Raw genomic sequence first — 23,505 nt, forward strand, 5'->3', positions numbered from 1 at the left:
TCGGGGCACTAATGTATGAGACATATAAAACGTATATTTTGGTTTTGATAAACTATAGAAAAACTTTATTTTTTATATTGTACAAAATATAACAAATCATAAATAAATAAATCTTAAAAATAAATAAATCACAGCTCTGCCAAAAATGTCTTAATTTCAATTCGTTAAACATTTCTATGTTAGTTTTTCTGAAGGTTATGAATCTGCATACTTTATTTAATTATTTAAAAAATTAAAATTTTTAAAATATGTTTTAAATTTTAAATATGATCAAATTTTTGAAAAATGGGTCCCTTTTTTTGGGAAAAATCAAAAACTAAAAAAGCCATAACTCTGTCAAAAAAGCATTTTAATTCGGAAAGCGGCGTTATGTTAGTTTTTATTAGGTTAACAAGTCTGCATACTAGATTAAATTATTTTAAAAATTCAAATTTTGGTCAGCTTTTGATAATTTTAATGATGTAACCCCTTATCAAATTTCGTGAAAATGGCTAAAAATTTGTTTTCCCTCGGACACGTCTTAAACGATTCTCCTTTTAATGCTGATCAAGAATTTATAGGGTTTATAGGGTCGGAAATGATTTCTTCACCCAGAAAAATATTATTTTGTATTATAAAATCTGATTTTTTATATTAAAAAATTTCTTATAATTGCAGAAATTTTTTTTAAGAGAAACTCGTAAATTTCAAATCTATATATTATAAAATATATCCCACAAATGTTTTATATTTTCTATGTATATTTTAATATTATTATTATATTTATATTTTATAATTTATTGCTAGTACCTATTCTGTCTTCTTAGGAATATGGGGTATCTGTAAACATATATTTTCGATATATTTTCCATATATCTCTGTGCATATGTAAATCCAGTAAAGGTCACTTGGCTGACACTTTATTTATCAGGGCTTCTTGGCTTTTGTAAACAAACAGCGAGCAGAACTGAGGGCGCCGAAATAAATGAAAATAAATTAAAATTAAAGCGAAATAAATTACAAAATGCGCACTGCACACACACACACATACACACACACACGCGAAAGATTTTCTCGCAGTTTTCCCTCCCGAATTTCTCCAGTTGTTCGTCTGTTTTTGTTTTCGCTTTTATTTTCTCCCCGAGCTTTGTCACAGAATCTCTCGTTTGTCACGTACAAATGACGGACGCAAAGAATTTTTAGATCTTTTGTTTTAATCATAAATTGTAGGCCACCAGCGGTGGGTGGCAGTGGGTGGCGGTGGGTGGACAGCTACAATAATGTTTTTTGCTTTGCTGCGTAGTTTGCAATAAATTTCAACCCAGCCTGTCCTTTCTCTTAACATTTGAAGCACTTTACATTCATTTTGCATTTTTGGCTTAACGCTGATAAGGGAGGAAAGAAAGGCCCTGCCGAGTGACCAACTGACAGATCTTGGAGGGTGGGTGTTGGTGGTGTGTTCCAACTTTCCACTTTTCACTTGCCATCTCAAGACAAATGATAAGCGTTGACATTTTCTTCTTTTTTTCGCACTTTTCCCCTCCGCCGAAGTATTTTTTTGTATCTGCTTGTGATAAATTGCCAACAATCAAAATCCAAAAGCCAAAGTTTCTGCTGTCTGTTTTCGGGAAAATGGAAATTTAATGCTTGATTACCTAGAAAGGAGACAGAAAAGTAAAGAAAGGACGGAAGAAGAAAATTAAAATAAATATTTTATATAAAAAAATATAAATTAACAATTATTTATATATTTTATATGCAAACAAACTGTTTAATCTAGTGACAAATTAAGTATATACAAATTATTTAATTATTTATAAATATTATTTCCTTATAAATTCATCCAGAAAGATGAAAGGACTCGCTAAATATTTATTATCCTTTCAACTCTCTCTGGGACCCCTCCCCCCTCCTCCAACTTCCCTTAGTTCCATATTTTTGCCTTAATTCTTGGTTGGCCTTCGTTTTGTCACCATGAAACTTGTGTATCTTTTCATCTTTGCTGGCTGGAGTATCCTTATCCTGTGACCGCAAGCGCATTTGACATATGTATCTGTATCTTTGTATCTGTATCTTTGTATCTGTATCTTTGTATCTCTATCCCTCTTATGTCCTGGCTGGCGGGCATGTCAAAACTACGGACCCGTAGAAAATTTTCGAATTTAATTCAATTAGTTTTTCGTTGTTGTTGCTGTTGTTGTTGCTGTTATGTGGCTTTTTGTTGATTTCGTTTTTATGAGCAATTCAAGTAATGTTGTACCAACATATAACCTCGGTTCCCTGTCCCTTTTCCCTGCCCCGCCTGGGCTTACAAATATTTTGAGAATATATCTGGGGCGATGCCCATTCTTATGTTGTGGCTGGCCAATAAAAGGAGTAGGAGGAGCACACAAAAAATTGCCCCAAAAAAAAAAAAGGATCACTTCAAAGGACGAAGTTTTAGATACTTTCATTTGTCAAATGCTTTAGTTTGTAGTTTATGAAATATTTTAAACAATATTATTATTATTATTTATTTTATTTCATATTTCCTATTTCCCATTTGCGAATCTATAAAATCTTTTAAGATTTATTCCACACAAAGGAGTTAAGCCCCAACTTTGATTTTTATTCCAAACAATAATCATGTTTTCTATATTTTCTTCTTGTTTTCTATGTTTTTTTTTTGTGTTTCTGTGAACCAGAAACATGTACAAGCAATACACCCACGCCAGAAGGGTATTAAATCGGAAAAATGCCTACATGAAGGGAAATTTAACATGTGTTTGGGGGGAGAGTTTTCCGAATCGAGGGGGGAGGTCTTGTAGGCGGTATCTGACGAGCTCATCTTGTGGTTTTTAAGTGCTCTAACGGCATGTGCCCCCCTCTCTCTATTTCCTCCAAGGATTTTTTGCCTTTTTCCGTATGCTTTTCTTTTTTTTTTTTTAGTGATTTAAGAAAATTGATGGCTTTCTCTTCGCATGACTTGCCGATGGAGCGAGCTTCAAGCGAGAGCCAAGGCGTGACAATGCGAAAAAGAAAGAAAAGTAAGGAGGGGGGTGGCAAGGATCTTTTTAAAAATTCATAGATTTGATTTTCGTGCAGCGTATAAAGATGTTGGCACAATCCTCCAAAGGATTAGATGACCAAACAAGCGGAAAATATATGTTTTTTTGTGTGAGTTTCTTTTGGTTTTTTCTGGAAACAGGATTTATTTCGAGAGACAAAGTCGTAAAGGTGACAATAAAACTTGTGATGAGCCTTGTAAATAATAAGCTGAGATTTACAAGATGAAAACAAGATGATGATAGGATTAATTCTTGACAAGAAAATAATTTCTGAAGGATTTTAAGAGATTTCTCAAGGTTTTTCTTGAAACAAAGCTTCTGTGGACATGTGATAAAATTTTAAAAATATAGATATTACTTTTAGAGAATTTAAATATGTTTTTAAATTGCTTAGAAATATTCCTTGTTTTGTTTTTCATCAAAAATCTAAATTAATTCCTAATAAAACCCACCCTAAAGTGTTAATTAAACCCCTCACAACACACACATTTATTTGAAATGGAAATAAACCTGAAATGCTTTTTCGTTGCCAACACTCACAGACCGGAAATTAGCTCCTGGAGAGCCGCCTTCGAACCAATTTCAGACTCGCTTTGGTAGTGTCAACAGTCAACAGTCAATTGCAGAGCTCAAAGGGGGCCAAAATATACTCACGCAATGCAATTTGTGTCAACTCCCAGGACAATTCTCCTCTTTTTTCTGCACCCAAACTAGATTTAATTAAATCCTAGCCAAAAAAATACACAAATTTTCAGCATTTTCTCTTCTTTTTTTTAGGAGCCACGCAATGCGGCCGCCTGATGAGGGTGAAAAAGGAAGTGCGCCACGTGGCGTATACGCAATGCGCAAAAAAAAAAAAAAAAAACGAAAAGAAAACACACACAAAACCCAGATAGAAACAGAGACAGAGAAGGAAGGAAAAACACTCAGCGAAATCGGTGTCATGTTAATGACCGATTAGCATGGCGTGTGTGTGCACCCGGGAGACAGGGTTGCGACAGGGTTGAACTGTGACCTGTCAGCTCCACTCGAGGCGAGCCTTCAAACGCACTTCCGGTGGCTGAAAGGCGGCGAGCAGAAGTTGCCAGTGCGGCGGGGAGTTTAATTGAAAAATCAGAGGCTAAAAAACTAGGCTAAAAAGGGAGAATGGAAAAATGGAGCAAAAAGAGAGAGGAACAAGTCTAGAAAGTTGGGTAAGTGCAAAAGAATTTAATATATACATTTTTTTTTAAATATACAAAAATATATAAAACACATAAGCTTTTGCTCTGACCTAATTAGGGTTTAGGAATTATATTTAATATGTATATAAAATATTTAAAAATATTTTATAATAATTATAATAAAATGTTTATTTTTAAATTATAACTAAGAGCAAATAAGACCCCTAAAAATAAATAATTTCCTTCTGAAACTAGGACAAAATAGAGGAAAAAAATCTAGAAACTTGGGTAATTCTAAAGGAATTAGTGAAGTTAAAGAAATTTGGTAAATTAATATATTAATTAATATATATAAAAATATATAAATTAATATAGAAAATACATAAGGCATTGCTCTGACCTGATTGACGTTAAATGTGTTTGGGCATTATATATAATATATAAATATAATGTTTAAAAATATCTAATAATACATTTTATAAAATGTCGTTTGTAAAATTACAACAAAGAGCAAATAATTCCAACTAAAAATATAAAATTTCTTACTTAAATGAAAGGCTAAATTTATATTTTCCCTCCAAAATTAATCCCTGACCTCAGAGGCACACTACTTGCTTTTAATTTATTTTTATTCTAATTTATTTGAGGAATTTCTCAGCTCAGAACTGACCTTTTGTATGAACACATTAAAAGCCTGGCCAAGTTCAATTTACTTATTATTTTTATGTATGCTTCTACATTTCCCTTTTTCCCCGTACTTTTTTCACATAACAAATTAAAATGTGGCACGCAAAAGGAATTCGCCAGGTTGATTTTTCTTCTTTTTTTTTTGGATAGGCGTGTCCACAAAATGTGAATTTTTTGCGTTTTGTTGCATTCCAAGGAAGTTCATAAATATCACGTAGGTTCTGCTAGGTCGTGCTAGGTGTTAGTTGGATATATACCCCTCTATATATATATATATATATATATATATATATATATGTATGAAACGTATATACCGCTCATATAATGGTTAAAATAAATTGGATTTCGCTTTATGCAAATTTATGCGCACAGATTGAGTGACATTAATGGATGATGAAGTCGCCAGCGTTGGCTATATAGTGGAGAATTCTTTTGTGGAATTGCTTTTGCAAAGGGAAAACCGAGAACTGGGAAACACGAACGTGCCTTCACTATGACCGCACATACATAGTCGTGGAACCACTCGAAGTTGTCATCTACCCCTGGGAGCAGACTTAGTGTGGCTTTTAGGAACCTCTAGGCACCTTTTAGGAACCTCTAAGAATCTTTTAGGAACCTCTAGGAATCTTTTAGGAACCTCTAGGCACCTCTAGGAACCTTTTAGGAGCCTCTAGGAACCTCTAGAAACCTTTAAAGAACCTGTAGGAACCTCTAAGAACCTCTAGGCACCTTTTAGGAAGCTCTAGGCACCTCTAGAAACCTTTAAGGATCCTCTAGGAACCTCTAGGCACCTTTTAGGAACCTCTAGGAACCTTTTAGGAACCTCTAGGAACCTCTAGGCACCTTTTAGGAACCTCTAGGAACCTCTGCACTGGCTGAGATAAATCTAAAATTTATATTTATAAATAAAATATGCTTGATTTTCTTTGTAGCCACGTTAAAAAATATTTCTTTTAATACAAATATAGATATTTTAATAATTTTATTGATTTATAAATTTTTTATAATTTAATTTTGGAAGTCTGGAACCTTAAAACAATGCTTTCTTGCTGCCTTGAAATGCTTGTTTTGCAACCTAAATTCCGGGTAAATTTTCTATAATTTCCCTTTAAATTTTAACTTTAATATAAAATATATACAAAAATATTTAAAATAAACCCCTAAAATATATATATAAATATATATATATATTTAGTAAAGAGTCTCCTTCTGTGTTCGTCCTTAGCAACGCTTGAAAAAACGCTTGTTCAACAAATTGCAATCACAAGCTGCTAGGCCACGGGGACAAAGTGAGAAGAAAAATTGTTGGCTTAATTAAGAATGAACAACAACCAAAAAAAAATACAAAAAAAAAAAAAAAAGAAAAGAAAATACACAGAGAAAAGGAGAATGCGGGATGGGGTGGCTGCTCTGCTCTGCTCTGCTCATTAAGCTGTTGTTGCTGCTTTATGGCCATTTAAATCATTTATGGCCAAGAGCATTTGAATGACAGGTGCGATGGCAGCAGACAACCTTGCTCATTATACGCCACCCCAAGCCCCTACTCCACCTCCCACCTCCCCCCGAAAAAACCAACCATTTTTAATTGTGTGTTTACGTTTAGAGGAGAGCCAAACAGCAAGGACATGGCTATCCTGATGGAATTTTCACAATTTCATTTCGAATGTTTGTTTGTTCGCTTGCCTTTGATTAATTTATTCATTTACTTAAAGTTTTGGTTTTTAGGGGCCCCCCAGCAGTTAATTGTTTTTATATTTTTTAAGGAGGAAATTTAAGAATGAAATGAAAAGCAGAAAACACCTTTCTAATAATAATTTCTAGCAATTTTGGAAGCGAAATTCCTTCGGCTAATTAAGGGTCATGTTCCATTTTTACAGAATTTTACAATGCTAATCGAATTGCTTTATTTTAATTTGTGTTTTTATTTCCGCTTTGTTTTTTGTTGTCAGGATGCTGTGTTTCTTTTCTTTTTTATTCCTTTCAGGCTGACCGGCGTCACGTTTCAGTTGGGGAAAGCAAATTCAATTTACGCTCATTACAAATAGGCAGCTAGCTATACATTTTATTTATTTTCCTTTTTTTACTTTAGGATTTTAGGGTAAGGGCCATAAAAAGCACAAAGTGAAAGTACTTGCAACAAAGAGGGAAAATCAAAGAAAATAGGTAGGGAAAATGTAAATACTCTAGTCCTTTTACAGAAAACTGTATACAAACAAAATGGGTTGAAAGACAATCCGGCTTTGACCTGTTTTTAAGTTATAAAAAGTATTCTTAATTTTTAAGGAAATATTTTAGAATATAATATGATTTTTTAGATATATAAAGGTTTGAAAGGATGTGTTTATAATTTTTTATCTTACTTTTTTCTTAGATTTCTGCATTAAATAAGAAATTGGATTAAAGAAAATCCTGTTTTCCAAAATCTAAAAAATGCTGTTAATTTTTTAGGAAATATTTCAGAATAAAATATAATATTTTACATATAAATAGCTCCTAAAAGATTTGCTTATAATATAATTTTAATATTTTTTTGATTCAAGTCTTTAAATTTTTTGTATTTAAAAGCATTATTCTGATATTTATTAATTTATATTGTTTAATTATTATTTTAAAATATTTTTTAAAATATTTTTGTGCAACTTTCAAAGATTTAAATAATTAAATTCTTAACTAGAAAGTTTTGTCTACTTACAAGCAATATTTATTTTTTTTTTCATAATATTTAATATAAACTATTTAATATTTTATTAGTTTTTATATTTAATTTATTATTTTCTAATATTTTTTCAAGTACTTTTTCGCTGTCCCTCAAGTAGTTCCCATCCCCTGCAGCTTCCCTTAAAATTTCCAAAGCGAAATTGGGGTGAAAAGTGTCCAATTTAGAGGCAGATCGAAGGGGCCTCGGGGGTCTTGGGGGGTGTTTCGGGTTGGGAAATAAAATTTAATATAATTACCTCCATTTGGGAGCCCTTCTTGCCCATGGATCCGCCGCCGCCCGTGTGGCCGCCGCTTTGTGCGGCATTCATGGTGTTATCGGTATCGGAATCGGCCTTGCTATTGGTGTATCGTCGATATCGTAATTATTATCGTCAAGGACTCGCGCGCGCACGATAAATTGTACAGAATTGGAATTTATATGTGTAATTTTTGCAAGTTTCCTTCGTTTTTTTTGGAAGATTTATCGCTTTATTTGAGTATGGACATTTGATTTGGTTGTAAGTATTGAGTTTTTGCCTTTGCTCTGCACTTTGGCACGCCCGAAATTCAAGTCAAGAGAAATAGGTTTATCTGCACAGCAAAAAAAAAAGTGGGGTTTTAAGTCTATCTAATATTTGTTGTTGAAATATTTTTATTTTATTTTTTAATTTTTATTATGTTTTATAACTTGCAAGATTGATATTTAGTTTATAATTATTGGTTTTAATGTTTTTATTTAATTTATTTCTTATTTTAAAATGTATACACCACTTAATTAATAATATAAAAAACAAACTAGAGGTTTTCGGGTTTAAAAAGTCACTTAAATAAATGGGAAATAAATTTATTTATGATTTTTTGTCATAGAAATCAAAGGTTAGCTTAGAAAGTGTGTATAGTATTTATTTTTTAATTAATTAAATCATCAACATATTTTAATAATATATTAATTTATATTTTAGTAAAAAATATATCCTTTTTTCGAAGGGAATAACTAGTTTTTCAATACAAATACTTTATTTAAAAAAAAGAATCTAAACAAATTCAAAATGAAGAAAAATGAAAGGAAAAATGAAAAGGCATCTTCAAAAATGCCGGACATTTTATAAAAAAATTAAAGAAAAATCCAAGGCAAAGCCTAAATTGATTAGAAAACTTTATAGAACAAGTTAGGTTTAACCGGACGGCCGAATATGTTCCTTAGTTGTCCTTAGTTTGTAGAAAAATCAAAGGGAAATGCCTTAGATCAAGGTCCCTTTTCTTCCCCATAATTTTCCCTCAGTGCCTTTTGAAATTTGGGAAAGTTTCGCTGGCAGCCTTCCCTCATGCTAATGATACGCAACTAACTGAGGAGGACGAGGTCCTTGCTGAGATGCGAATGCGATACTTGAGCACGTCGTCGTCGTCGTCCGCCTTTAATACAATGTCTTCGGAGAGCAGAAACCGAGACGGCCAGAAGTTGAAACTTAAATAAGCCAACAGCAGCAACAGCAGCAGCAAGAACAATAACAACAACAAGAAGGATAAGGATGGCAACAATAAGGACATTGCTGTGCGGTTAATGTAACTATATACGGGCACTTGAAGTCCTTGCCGCCATATCGCATGACTTGTCACCTAGTGGCTACATGGGGGATATCTGCCCGATTGGGGATGATGTGTTTGTGGCAGGAGGAAACAGATACAAAGCTGGGGGGGAGGCAGGTCCTTTGAGGCAACACAAAAGTTGCTTTCAATGGGGGGAAAATCAAAGGGAAAAAGAAAGAAAAAGAAAGCAAAGAAAGGTTTATTTCAAAGGGAAAATTTAGAGAGAAATATCTAGAGTTTTTGGTTAAAACTTGTTAATATTTTTCCCAGATTATATTTATTATTTAAAACGGCCTTAAAAGCTATTAAAATCTCTTTTTAAATAGTTGAAAAACCCCTCAACACCTTAGAATCTGAGTCTGAAAGTGAAACCTAAAACCAAAAGATTTGCACAAACTTTTGGTGAAAACTTGCTGCCCGCAAAAACCTAGTGTCATTGTGTTTATTACGGGGAAAAGTTAGTTTGAGTTAAGGGAAAAGTCTGTGTTCGGTTGGTTTAACTGCGAGGGAAAACTTGGCTTAGTAAAAGATGCTTTTCCAGCGTTTCATTTGCTTTTGTTTCTTTTTTTTTCTAAATTTTTTCTAGACCACTTTGCCCGCTCTCTTTTTTTTTAAGTTTTCCCCAGAATGACTGGAAATTTTAATAAACTTCCATCGTCTGTGTGTGTGTGTGTGTGTGCCATGCATAGAAATGTTTTTTTCAAAAGGAAACTTTCAGATGAAAAGAACCGAGAGGAGAGGAAGAGAGTACCAAAAAACCAAAAACCAAAAAATAAAATAAAGAGAGCCCCCACACACACACACACACACACACAGAAAGTAGACCAAAAAGTGAAAGATGATGAAGGCAATTTATTCGAACCCTTAAGCCTTTGATGGGGTGAGTCTTGTATCCTGTAACCGATGAAAGGACCCCGGAGCCAGGGCCATGCATGTGAGCCTAATTGCCGTTGTTTGTCTGAGTCTGAGTCGCAGTCGCAGTCTTGCCCGGCTTCTTGTTCTATTAATTTGCCTAAAAGTTGCTCCGCTGGGATTAAATTAAAGATAGAGAGATGTTCCAGGACATGGGGACTCAAAGGACTCGAAGGACTCTAGGATTCGGACCACGAATCGCTTTGTTTTTATGCATTTGCTACGTGATTTAATTAGTTGACGCCATTTGGCTTGACTTTTTGGCTAATTGCCAGCACGAAGGCATTGCCACAGCATATTGCCTCCACAATTTCACACAATTTCACACAATTTCACACAATTTCCCACGATTTCCCCCGATAACACTACGATAAATTCCCGATAAACGCCGTCCTGTGTGTGTGTGTGTGTGTGTGGCATGGCTTCTATTTACCATTTACTGTTTGCCATGCAAATATTGCCCAACAAAGACAAAAAGCCGCAGTAACAGATTTCAAAGACACAAAGCCCAGGACCAGGGACTCCCGAAATAACTTAGGTTAGAAATCGGGTGAGGAGAGAGGTGTGAGGGGGGAGAAAAAATAAAACAAGAAAGGAAACCTTTGTTACGGCTTCTCCAAAGGACAAAGAACGGATGATTTTTACGGCTCTTGGGGCAATCAGCACAGAGAAGGATCGAGGGGAGGGGAGGGGAGTGTGGCAGAGAAATCAAAGATTTGCCAAATCCCGGAATTCCTCAGTAATTTGTGCAAAAAAATTAAGTAAAATAAATAAAAATTACCTTAAAAATCAAAGATATACAAAGAAATTGTAGAGAAAAAGGAAATCCTATTTGAATAATATTTCCAAACTGTTTTTTGAAATTTTAAAAATATTTTAGATAAATTTTAAATATATTAAAAGTATTTAAAAATCCAAAAAAGTACAAATAAATTATAGAAAAAAAAGAATTATATTTAAAAAATATTTATAAACGGTTTTATAAAATTCCAAAAATATTTTAGATACATTTTAAATAAAATAAAAGTATTTAAAAATAAAAGAATATATAAATAAATTATAGAAAAAAAGGAAATCCTATTTTAAAAATATTTCTAAACTCTTTAAAAAAAAATTCCAAAATTATTCTCCATCAATTTATCAAGAAATTTTATTAATTTATTTTAATTGAACTCTTTTTTTCTCTGTGTATCTAAGGCAACAGGCTGGAGTTGGGTTAAATCCAACTTCGATACAAATGCCCATCGTAATCAGCGGCCATGCGGCGTATACTTGATTTCTGCCAAAGCCACTTGTGCTTATTTCTTGGCAACTTTCCAACTGAGTGCAATTACAGTGGCGTTTATAAGTAAACTAGCTGCTTATATTGAGTATTTTAATGTGAGTTTATTAGCTAAATATAACAAGTATTTTAATTATAATAAATTATTAGATATTTTCTATAATTAAATAGAGATTGTGAAGGTTTTTTCCCACTTTTAATACAAGTTTCTCTTTAGTTTGTTAATTAGTTATTTAATTAGTTTGTTTATTAGTTTGTAATTTAGTATTTATTTGAATTTAGTTATCACCAATGTTTTTATTAGATTAATTTTGGTTTCTTGTTCAAAGTTTAATGTTTTTTTTTTATGCATTTCAAACATTTCAATTCCTTGAATCTCTAGCTCAATTCTATCAACCTCTGGCCTTTATTTGAATTTTTTTTATTTATTTCTTATGCATTTTTTATGCGATTCAACTTTACTGCTCGGCCTGGCCAATTAAGCAATTTTCGCATTCATTTTATTTCACACTCACAGACTTTTTGCTTTCGAGACACCAAAACAAAAAAGAATTTACTTTACTCTTATGATTTTACAGATTGAAAATTGTGGGCGTGGCTAGCCCTATTTTCGAGGGAATTTTCCAAACTATTTCGGCTACGATTTCGGTTAAAAGGAGAAGCGTAGAGGGAAACGTAGAGAGGAGAATTTCGAACGACAATCGACGACGAAAGGCGCCAGGATTAAAAAGGACCATCGACGCGTGGTCCGCTCGCGCGTTTTCCGTGCGTCTACAGCTGCTGGCGTTGTGGGCAGAACTGAACAGGACAGCCCAACGGAGGCTGAAGCTGAGGCTGAAAGTGAAAACTGGAACAGGGAAAATCGGCAGGCGAAGCGACAGTTTACGAATTATCGCAGCAGCAGCAGCAGCCGGCGAGCTTTCAAAACCATCCGCAAGGAAAAGCTGTTGCCCTGTGGCACCCAAGCTTTTTTCCACGGAAAATGCGAAAATCATCGAGCAAAACAAAATCAACGAAAGGCGAAATAAAGCAACATAATCAAGGAAAACTGAAAAGGAAGGAAAGAAAGGAAAGCTCAAGGTATGTGATTTGTTTAAGAACAAAAGATATTTTAGGTTTTGGGTTAAAAAATTTCATTTTTGGTTGGGTTTTTTTTATTTTAAAAAAATGTATAAGCGAGTATATGTAATATATATATTTTTTTTATATATATTTAAAAGTTATTAAAACATTATTTTTTCTATTTAATTTTATGTTCTTTCTAAAATCTATTAAAACATTCAATTTCCATTCCTTTTTCTTGGCTTAAACAATTAAATCTCGGTTTTTTCTACTACAAATTTAAAGAATATTAAGTTAAAATGATAATTCAATAATATTTAGTATGAATTTTATTAATTTATTAAAATTACAGCTTTAGTCACAATTATCACACCCAAATCTAGTCAAAATGATGAACAAAAAAGCAGATTCTGTTTCCAGATAATTTCCAGTTTTATTAAAAAAAAATTAAAATACTTAATTTAAAATATATAACAATTATAAGCTAGTTTAACAAGTTCAAAGAAATCTTAAAAATATTTAGTAAAAGGAAAATATAATTATTTGCTCTAAAGCTCTTTTAAAAAGAAGTAAAATAAATCTGATATTAATTAATAATAATAATAAAATAACCAACTACATAAATTATTAAAATAACCAACTACATATAATATAATATAATTATTAATTTTATATTTAAACACAATTTTTTGAGAGTACATATCCACATTTCTATAGCTAGACTTTTATTATTCCCCGCAACGCACGCAGCTGCACAGGTGTTCCAATGGCAGAAGGCACTTTTTAGGGTCCTTGTCAGAAATGAATAATGTGCAAGTCCGTTCCGAGTCGTTGGGGCTGAAGGCAGGTGGGGAGATGGGATCTGCATCACCTGCGGGGCGCGGGGCTTGGGATTTAGGGTTAACCACAGGCTGGGCTGATGAAGAAGGGTTTGCTTGCGCCTGTTTGTTTATGTTTGTTTATGTTTGTTTGTTTGCTTGTCCTGAGAGCGTTTAGCATATTTTTGCGCACCTGAAGAAGCCTTTATCCTTTATGGCGAGGCAGCCAAAGCACCTGAAAGGCAATGACTGCCGCAAGGATGCAGGGGAAAAAAAAACATATAAATTATGCCCCATAGATGGCTTGACTTTGAGTTCTTTTCTAATGGAATAATGCTCCTTCCACAATTTGATATTTTTGTGAAGCAGTTTAGCCTTTGTTTTGTTTCTAAAAATTATGCAGGCAACGTGTTTTTCTCTCTCAAATAAAAAACAAAAGAAATCCCTATCCAGCAACAGGCCCCCGAGAGTCTAAGTCATAAATTTTCGGTTACACCAAAACAGCTTTTCATTGCCATTTCCCAAATGCAGTGGCAAACCCACAGCAAGCTGTTGTCTGACCTATGCAACGCTGCGTATGCTTAATGCCAAGCGGACTGATTTATGCAAAGCTCAAGGAAAGCTCAACGTAAACTCCAAGACAAAGGATAAAGGATAAAGAGAGCGATAAAGAATATGAACGAAGCGGAGCGGGAAAATTGCTTTTCCTTTTGAATATTTTACTGCTTTCTGGGGGAACCCAAGCTTGTCTCACAAAAGCTTTTCTTTCCACAAGCTCTGGCAAGTAGGAAAATTTGCTTTTTCAAACTGAAAACTTCAACGTAAAGCTGGTTTCCCAGGATAGCAACAAAAGCGCTTAGGGAAAGTTCTTTAGAGTGCCATAGTTATATCTTTGCAGGGTATTATAATTTAAGTTATGAGAATATATATATATTTCATATAAATTCTTGACTCCGTCTGGCTACAACAACAAAAAACTATATTTTTACAAACACAAACAGCAAAAGTATATTTTTTGTATTAAGCTTATAAAGACTAACACAAACACGCTTTCTGAATTAAATTTTATGCATTTTTGAATTAGTTATAGAATTGTTCAGCATTGATTTTCCCAAAAATAACAACAAATCCATAAATGGATATAAATGGCTATTCGAAACTGTTCCCAGTCCAAATTTAGCGTAAAAGTATGCTTTAAATTCAGCGTATTGCTGAATTAATAACAGCCCAAAAGATGCAACAGATAGACAGGTAATTTTTAATTGCATACTTTCGCGGTGCACCTATAAAGCAAACTATTGCATTACAAACTGTTCCCAGTATTAGTTCAGCGTAAAACTATGCTTTGCTTTGGCTCTTCTGCTGGTTGCTAATAAAATCAGCCCAAAAGATGCACCATTCTGTGGCCAGAAAATATTTCTTTGCATACTTTTGCGGTGCAAGTACTATTCTCAGTAACTAGCGAGCTGACAGAGCTATGATTTTTTTTAGTTTTTAGATTTGTCCCAAAAATATTGAACCCATTTTTTTCGAAATTTAATAAAATTATAATTTAAAAAAATTCACCAAAAATATAAATATATTAAGTATACAGATTTGTTAATCTAATAAATACTAATATAACGCCTCTTTCCTATTTGAATTTAATGCTTTTTGGCCGATTTACGATATTTTTAAATTTAAGTATTTCTAACAAAAAATGCAGGTAAGAAGTTTTTTAATCTAAAAAATCAGATTTTATAATACAAAATAATATTTTTTCAAGTGAAGGAATTATTTCCGACCCCATAAACCCTATATATTCTTGATCAGCATTCAAATGCGAATCGTTTAAGCCATGTTTGGAGGAAAACAAATTTTGAGCCATTTTTTCGAAATTCGATAAGGGGTTACATCATTAAAATTCTCAGATTTTGGCCAAAATTTGAATTTTTTAAATAATAAAATTAAGTATGCAGATTTATAGAACTAAGAAAAACTAGCACAAAACCGTTATCCAAATAGAAATTAATGCATTTTTGGCCGAATTATGATATTTTTTCTCCTATAGAAAATGTTGGACCTTTTTCCAAAATTTGATAATGGTTTACATCATTAATATTTTCAAAAATTCACCAAAAATTTAAATTAATTGTATACGTCAAATAAAGTATGCAGATTTGTTAACCTAATAAATACCAACATAACACCACTTCCCGGTTGCAAATTAATGCGTTTTTGACAGAGCTATTTTATTTTATTTATTTATTTTTTTATTTATTTTATATTATTTATTTTTTTTTTTATTTATTTTATTTTATTAGTGGTGCAGGGATACGGCGGAGCAGGGGTTCCGGCGGCGGAGCAGGACGGCTGCAGCAGTGCAGGGATGCAGCGGAGCAGGGATTCCGGCGGCGGAGCAGGATGGCTGCAGCAGTGCAGGGATACGGCGGGACAGGGGTTCCGGCGGCGGAGCAGGACGGCTGCAGCAGTGCAGGGATACAGCGGAGCAGGGATTCCGGCGGCGGAGCAGGATGGCTGCAGCAGTGCAGGGATACGGCGGAGCAGGGGTTCCGGCGGCGGAGCAGGACGGCTGCAGCAGTGCAGGGATACAGCGGAGCAGGGATTCCGGCAGCGGAGCAGGGCGGCTGCAGCAGTGCAGGGATACGGCGGAGCAGGGATTCCGGCGGCGGAGCAGGATGGCTGCAGCAGTGCAGGAATACAGCGGAGCAGGGATTCCGGCAGCGGAGCAGGATGGCTGCAGCAGTGCAGGGATACGGCGGAGCAGGGATTCAGGCGGCGGAGCAGGATGGCTGCAGCAGTGCAGGGATACGGCGGAGCAGGGATTCCGGCAGCGGAGCAGGATGCAGGATGGCTGCAGCAGTGCAGGGATACGCCGGCGGCTGCAGCAGTGCAGGGATACGGCGGAGCAGGGATTCCGGCGGCGGAGCAGGGCGGCTGCAGCAGTGCAGGGATACGGCGGAGCAGTGCAGGGATATGGCGGAGCAGGGGTTCCGCGGCGGAGCAGGACGGCTGCAGCAGTGCAGGGATACAGCGGAGCAGGGATTCCGGCAGCGGAGCAGGATGGCTGCAGCAGTGCAGGGATACGGCGGAGCAGGGATTCCGGCGGCGGAGCAGGATGGCTGCAGCAGTGCAGGGATACGGCGGAGCAGGGATTCCGGCGGCGGAGCTGCACTGCTGCAGCCATCCTGCTCCGCTGCCGGAATCCCTGCTCCGCTGTATCCCTGCACTGCTGCAGCCGCCCTGCTCCGCCGCCGGAATCCCTGCTCCGCTGTATCCCTGCACTGCTGCAGCCATCCTGCATCCTGCTCCGCCGCCGGAATCCCTGCTCCGCCGTATCCCTGCACTGCTGCAGCCATCCTGCTCCGCCGCCGGAATCCCTGCTCCGCTGTATCCCTGCACTGCTGCAGCCGCCCTGCTCCGCCGCCGGAATCCCTGCTCCGCTGTATCCCTGCACTGCTGCAGCCGTCCTGCTCCGCCGCCGGAATCCCTGCTCTGCTGTATCCCTGCACTGCTGCAGCCATCCTGCATCCTGCTCCGCCGCCGGAATCCCTGCTCCGCCGTATCCCTGCACTGCTGCAGCCATCCTGCTCCGCCGCCGGAATCCCTGCTCCGCTGTATCCCTGCACTGCTGCAGCCGCCCTGCTCCGCTGCCGGAATCCCTGCTCCGCTGTATCCCTGCACTGCTGCAGCCATCCTGCTCCGCCGCCGGAATCCCTGCTCCGCTGTATCCCTGCACTGCTGCAGCCGTCCTGCTCCGCCGCCGGAATCCCTGCTCTGCTGTATCCCTGCACTGCTGCAGCCATCCTGCATCCTGCTCCGCCGCCGGAATCCCTGCTCCGCCGTATCCCTGCACTGCTGCAGCCATCCTGCTCCGCCGCCGGAATCCCTGCTCCGCTGTATCCCTGCACTGCTGCAGCCGCCCTGCTCCGCTGCCGGAATCCCTGCTCCGCTGTATCCCTGCACTGCTGCAGCCATCCTGCTCCGCCGTCGGAATCCCTGCTCCGCCGTATCCCTGCACTGCTGCAGCCGCCCTGCTCCGCCGTCGGAATCCCTGCTCCGCCGTCGGAATCCCTGCTCCGCCGTATCCCTGCACTGCTGCAGCCGCCCTGCTCCGCCGCCGGAATCCCTGCTCCGCTGTATCCCTGCACTGCTGCAGCCGTCCTGCTCCGCTGCCGGAATCCCTGCTCCGCCGTATCCCTGCACTGCTGCAGCCGTCCTGCTCCGCTGCCGGAATCCCTGCTCCGCTGTATCCCTGCACTGCTGCAGCCGTCCTGCATCCTGCTCCGCCGTCGGAATCCCTGCTCCGCCGTCGGAATCCCTGCTCCGCCGTATCCCTGCACTGCTGCAGCCGCCCTGCTCCGCCGTCGGAATCCCTGCTCCGCCGTCGGAATCCCTGCTCCGCCGTATCCCTGCACTGCTGCAGCCGCCCTGCTCCGCCGCCGGAATCCCTGCTCCGCTGTATCCCTGCACTGCTGCAGCCGTCCTGCTCCGCTGCCGGAATCCCTGCTCCGCCGTATCCCTGCACTGCTGCAGCCGTCCTGCTCCGCTGCCGGAATCCCTGCTCTGCTGTATCCCTGCACTGCTGCAGCCATCCTGCATCCTGCTCCGCCGCCGGAATTCCTGCTCCGCCGTATCCCTGCACTGCTGCAGCCGCCCTGCTCCGCCGCCGGAATCCCTGCTCCGCCGTATCCCTGCACCACTAATAAAATAAAATAAATAAAAAAAAAATAAATAATATAAAATAAATAAAAAAATAAATAAATAAAATAAAATAGCTCTGTCAAAAACGCATTAATTTGCAACCGGGAAGTGGTGTTATGTTGGTATTTATTAGGTTAACAAATCTGCATACTTAATTTGGCGTCTAAAATTAATTAAAATTTTTGGTGAATTTTTGAAAATATTAATGATGTAAACCATTATCAAATTTTGGAAAAAGGTCCAACATTTTCTATAGGAGAAAAAATATCATAATTCGGCCAAAAATGCATTAATTTCTATTTGGATAACGGTTTTGTGCTAGTTTTTCTTAGTTCTATAAATCTGCATACTTAATTTTATTATTTAAAAAATTCAAATTTTGGCCAAAATCTGAGAATTTTAATGATGTAACCCCTTATCAAATTTCGCAAAAATGGCTCAAAATTTGTTTACCCCCCCCGGACGTGGCTTAAACGATTCGCATTTGAATGCTGATCAAGAATATATAGGGTTTATGGGGTCGGAAATGATTCCTTCACTTGAAAAAATATTATTTTGTATTATAAAATCAGATTTTTAAGATTAAAAAACTTCTTATAATTGCCTGCATTTTTTTTAGAAATACTTAAATTTAAAAATATCGTAAATCGGCCAAAAAGCATTAAATTCAAATCGGAAAGCGGCGTTATATTCGTATTTATTAGGTTAACAAATCTGCATACTTAATATATTTATATTTTTGGTGAATTTTTTTTTTTTTTAATTATAATTTTATCAAATTTCGAAAAAATGGGTCCAATATTTTTGGGACAAATCTAAAAACTAAAAAAGCCATAAAGAATATATATGGTTTATGGGGTCGGAAATGATAAAAACTAACATTACGCCGCTTTGCAAATGAAAATTTATGCTTTTTTGACCGAGTTATGCATTTTCTAGTTTTTTATGTGTCAATTTTTTCATTTGAATTACAGACTTTCCATCGTCATCGCCATCGCTCCTAGACATCATTATGCGCCCGCCGCTGCCTCAAGACCTGACACCCGGCCAAAAACCATGATAAAGACCTGCTGCTCCTGTTTCGCATTCCTGTTTCTATTTCTATTTCCATCTCCGGCAGCCTTTGGCAGCTTCCGTACCAAAGGAGTGCAAAAATACACTGTGAAAATATGGTGATAGCCCACAGAAACCAATGAGAGCAAAGTAAACTACAGAAAAAATAAACTTTGGTTAGAAAAATAAAAAGTCTTGTGGCTGTGTATTGTTTTTAAAATTAAATTAAATTGTTTGTCTATGCAAAAACAATTTAATTTTTAATTTTGTCTCAGTGTAGACCTCTTAAAGGCAACGTTTTGGGGCAGGGGGTGGCAACTTCCCTTCCGATTGCGTAGGTGTTTTGCTCGTGGCCATCTTTCGGCTTTAGTTTGCCACTTTTCTTCATCTTTTGTGTTGGGTTTGCGCCCTGATGAATTCGTTAGACGCTACCCACCGCCCATGGGCGTCCTTGCACCACCTTTCGGGGACGGGGGGACAATCGTGCAACAACAACAACAACAACAACGGGGACTGGCAAAGAATGAAAACAAAAACCGCAATAAGTAAACATTTCAGTGTCGCATCCTTGACGTCAGTAGCCAGGGCATAAAAATCATAGGAAAATCAGGGAAAACTAGAGGGGAAAACTGGGGAAAAACAGGATAAAAGTACCTACGGAATGCAAGCAAACTAGAAGGAAATCCTTGAGAACTGATAAGAATTCAAGCGGAAAGTCAACTGGGTATAGATAAGCCTTGAAACAGCAGGAGGGTTGGGTGCTCAACCTGCTTCTGTACCCTTAAAAAACTGAATAGAAATGAACGAAAAATTTTAAATTAAAATAATTTAAATTAAAATATAACTTAAAACAATAGAAAAACACAATTTCCAACTAATAAATGTCTTGAAAATATGAAAATTGTAAATCAAAGTAGCCCCTTCTCACAGGTATTACTCATCCAAGTAACCTGCGATTAAAGGCTTGTCAAAGGCTTGTCAACCTGGAACCTTACACACCAGCCTCTCGTTCAGTCTAGCTATCGACACCCAACCGAACGGACCCAAACATGAATTCTCTAAACTTTCTCATAGTTCTTGGACTTTTCTCAATTTTCTGGCTACAACTAGACGGCGTCGAGGCCTTGCCCACCAACCAGAACAGCCGTTTCTTCAACTACGACGATGACTTTGACTACTTCCAGCTCCGCAGAGATCTAAAGCCATGCAAGGCGGAGGAAAGCGAGTCGCCGCGGACGAAGAATGAGTATCAGATGCCCTATAAGCCGGTTCCCTCCGAAGATGACTCCGAAATGGCCCTAATGTCCGACATGTCCATCTACACCGATGACGATGTGGCCTGGGAGCAGGATCATGGCCGCAGCGGCGTTGTCCGCGGCCTGGTCAAGAATCAGGCAGTGCGTTCGCCGCCCGCCGTCAAAAAGCCAAAGCCGATGCCACGGCCCATATATGCCCCGTATCCCTATGGTGGCAGCAAGTCCTATGGCCAGATGGGAGTCCTAGACTCGACGGACATGACCATTGGCAAGTGGAACTGGATGGAGAAGATACTCAGGCAACAAGCTGAGGGTCTGAAGTAAGGAATGGATCGAGCCCTGCTCTAGACGTTTTTTGTTGCATTTCATAAATATGTATATATATTATTATATTATATTATTATTAGTGTTCACCTGACAAAAGCAGACAGTAAACAAAAATACACAACCAAGGATATGGTTTTTATTTATGGAAAGTAGTTGTGGGTAGAATGCCTTGCGGTTTTTTAATTTATTTTTTAATAATTTTTGGAACTTCAGGAAATTCTTGTACATTTTCAGAAATTTCTAGTAAATGTTTAGTAATTTCTTGTACATTTTCAGTAATTCTTAGTAAATTTTCATGAATTTCCAGTACGTTTTCAGAAATTAATGAAAACGTACTTTTTCGATAATTTCTAGTAAATTTTCATTAATTTCTATTACCTTTTCATAAATTTCCAGAAAATTTTCACTAATTCCTACTACCTTTTTATTAATTTCTATTAAATTTGTAACAATTTCTTCTAAATTTTTAGCAATTTCTACTACATTTTCCCTTAAATTTTATTAAAAAAAACCTCTCTAAACTTTAAAGTCCGAATCACTTAAGCAATCAATATGGCAGTCCATATAGGACAAAACTTTCAATTTGTTGCTCAACTTTCTGCCGCATCATTGCATCGGATCAAATCAACTTTGACTGATTTTCCTGTTGAGTCAGCTGGAAGTTTTTCCCTGTTTTCCCTCCACCCAACCCACCTCTAATTCTTTTGTGTCGAAGGGCGTTAAATCAGAGCTGCGGGGGAAAAAGTCGAGGAAGACGGAGGTGTCAAAGGCAGTCAATCATACAGCCCTGCCTGCACTCTGCCTGCAGTCCCCGAGTCCTGACTGAGTCCTGACTGAGTCCTGTCAAATTAGTGCAGCCTATTTTCAGTTGTCAGGGCTCACAATGGATAGACAGAGAATGGGGAAAATCGAGGAAATTCATTGGGAAAGGAAATTGAAATTGCAAGAAATCCATTTGAAATTTTAGAAATTTCTTCAAGATATTTTCTGTAGGTTTCAACTTTAAAATGTATTTTTTTCAGTGAGGAAAAATAAGAATCAAACCAAGAACAAGACGGAGAATGTGGAAAATCGAGAAAATTCTTTGGGAAGGGAAATGGAAATTGCAAGAAATCCATTTTATATTTAAGAAATACTTTCAACACATTTGCTGAATTTTTAAATATATTTTTTTCAGTGAGAAAAATTAGAAACCACCTAGAAAAAAAACAAAGAATGGGGAAAAGCGGGAAAATTCATTGAAAAGGAAAGTTGAAATTGCAAGAAACCCATTTAAAATTTTAGAAAATATTTCAAGACATTTTCTATAGGTTTCAACTTTAAAATATATTTTTTTCAGTGTGGAAAAATGTGAAAATTCTTTGGAAAAGGTAATTAAAATTGAAAGAAACCCAATTAATATTTTTAAAAATCTTTCAATACATTTTCTGTAGGTTTCAACTTGAAAATATATTTTTTTCAGTGAACAAAAATAAGAAACAACCAAGAAGAAGGTTGCTTTATTTATTCAAAATTAATAAGCAAACACAAATATATTTCCCACACACACAGAAACACACACACTTGTGGGTGCTTTTTATTTGCCAACCGCTTGTCGCTCAAGTTTTCTTGCAATGGCTCAAAGCCATTTTCAAATTGTTTTCCCAGTCATCGAATCGAATCGAAATCGAAATCGATTTGCAAAAACACAGCAGCAGCGACAGCACCCCTTGACCCGCCTAGAATCAACATATACACAGGCAAGCACTTAGCAGGAATTATGTCCAGAACGTAGTTAAAATGTTTATGGCCTACTTCAAGGACTCGCCTCGCCTCGTCCTCGTGTCGTCCGTCTCCCGTGATTTATTTCCGCTGATAAAGTGCGGAATTGGAAAGCGATTTGCACACACAAAAACAAATCTCTCTGTTCCGGCTTTCTGTCCGCTCAGCTGATTGTTTTTATGGGCCTGTCGATTGTTTTGTCGCCTTTTTTCTAAGCGCTTTTTTCCTGGGGTTTGCCTACATTTTCGTTACATTTTTTTTAGACTTTTATGAGGGGTGTTTCTTCTTCTTTTGGTCTGCTTGGGGTGGTGTGGGTATCATAACTTATTGGGGGGCTCAACGCTCTACAACTTTTCTGTGAGGCTTTATTAAATTGTTGGACGCGGACGCGACGTTTAATAAAACGAGAAATAGCTGGCAAGGCAACGCGCCACATGGCGTATACTTGATGTGCCAAGCGAAGGGAAGAAGGCAGAGAGAGCGAAGAGAGGCAACAGAAGATGGCACAGGGAATAGAAAAAGAAAAAGGGAAAATAGAAAAGGCAAAGAAATAAAGCAAAAGAGAAACGAGAAGAAAAAGGTAAAGGTAAAGGGATCGTGGCCAAAACCGCAGTTTAAATGCCAGTTTAAAGACGCCACCAGGGTGTGTTGGCCCAAACTGAATTATGAATGAACGAAAAGGTGGAAAAATGCGCCAGATGCGTCACTTAAACACTGAGAGAAAAAACGAGAAAATAATGCTTAGTTTAGGAGAAAAAAACCTGCCATTAAGGCAAGTATTTTAAAGGAAAATTTGAATTTTAAAGAAAGAAAATCAGAGGAAATTTCCAGCTATCTCTGCTGATTTACCTCTTCTTTTTAGATTATTTGTTTTGAAAATTGTTCTTACAATTCACCTCGGATTTTTTTCAGTGTTAGGCACACAGCCTCCCTGCCTGCCGCCTTGCACTTTGCACTTGTCTCTAGGCAAGGTCAAGCCCGCGGTAAGGCGGCCTGGCCTGAGTGGGTTAAGAACAGGGAAGGGGAAGATAAGGAGGAGGAAGAAGAGAAGGAGAAGGAGGAGGAGGAGAAGGAAGAGGGGCAGGAGAAGGAGGAGGAGGAGGATGAGGATGAGAAGGAGGAGGAGAAGATGGAGGAGAAGATGGAGGATGAGCAGGAGAAAGAGCAGGA

At 37.6% G+C, this 23,505-nt stretch overlaps 1 protein-coding gene across 2 annotated transcripts in view; it reads left to right on the forward strand.

The window, feature by feature from the left end:
* LOC108080411 (uncharacterized) overlaps positions 1-19,146 on the forward strand; it is a 53,266-nt gene extending 34,120 nt beyond the window's left edge. For both annotated transcript variants that reach the window (XR_011445607.1, XM_070288385.1), the window contains exons 4-6: positions 3,804-4,219; positions 11,933-12,434; positions 18,913-19,146. The gene's annotated coding sequence lies outside the window, so the exon portion shown is untranslated. The remainder of the gene's footprint in view (positions 1-3,803; positions 4,220-11,932; positions 12,435-18,912) is intronic.
* Positions 19,147-23,505: the final 4,359 nt, after the last annotated feature.

The sequence above is a fragment of the Drosophila kikkawai genome, chromosome X, assembly GCF_030179895.1.
Source record: "Drosophila kikkawai strain 14028-0561.14 chromosome X, DkikHiC1v2, whole genome shotgun sequence".
Taxonomy (NCBI): Eukaryota; Metazoa; Arthropoda; class Insecta; order Diptera; family Drosophilidae; genus Drosophila; species Drosophila kikkawai.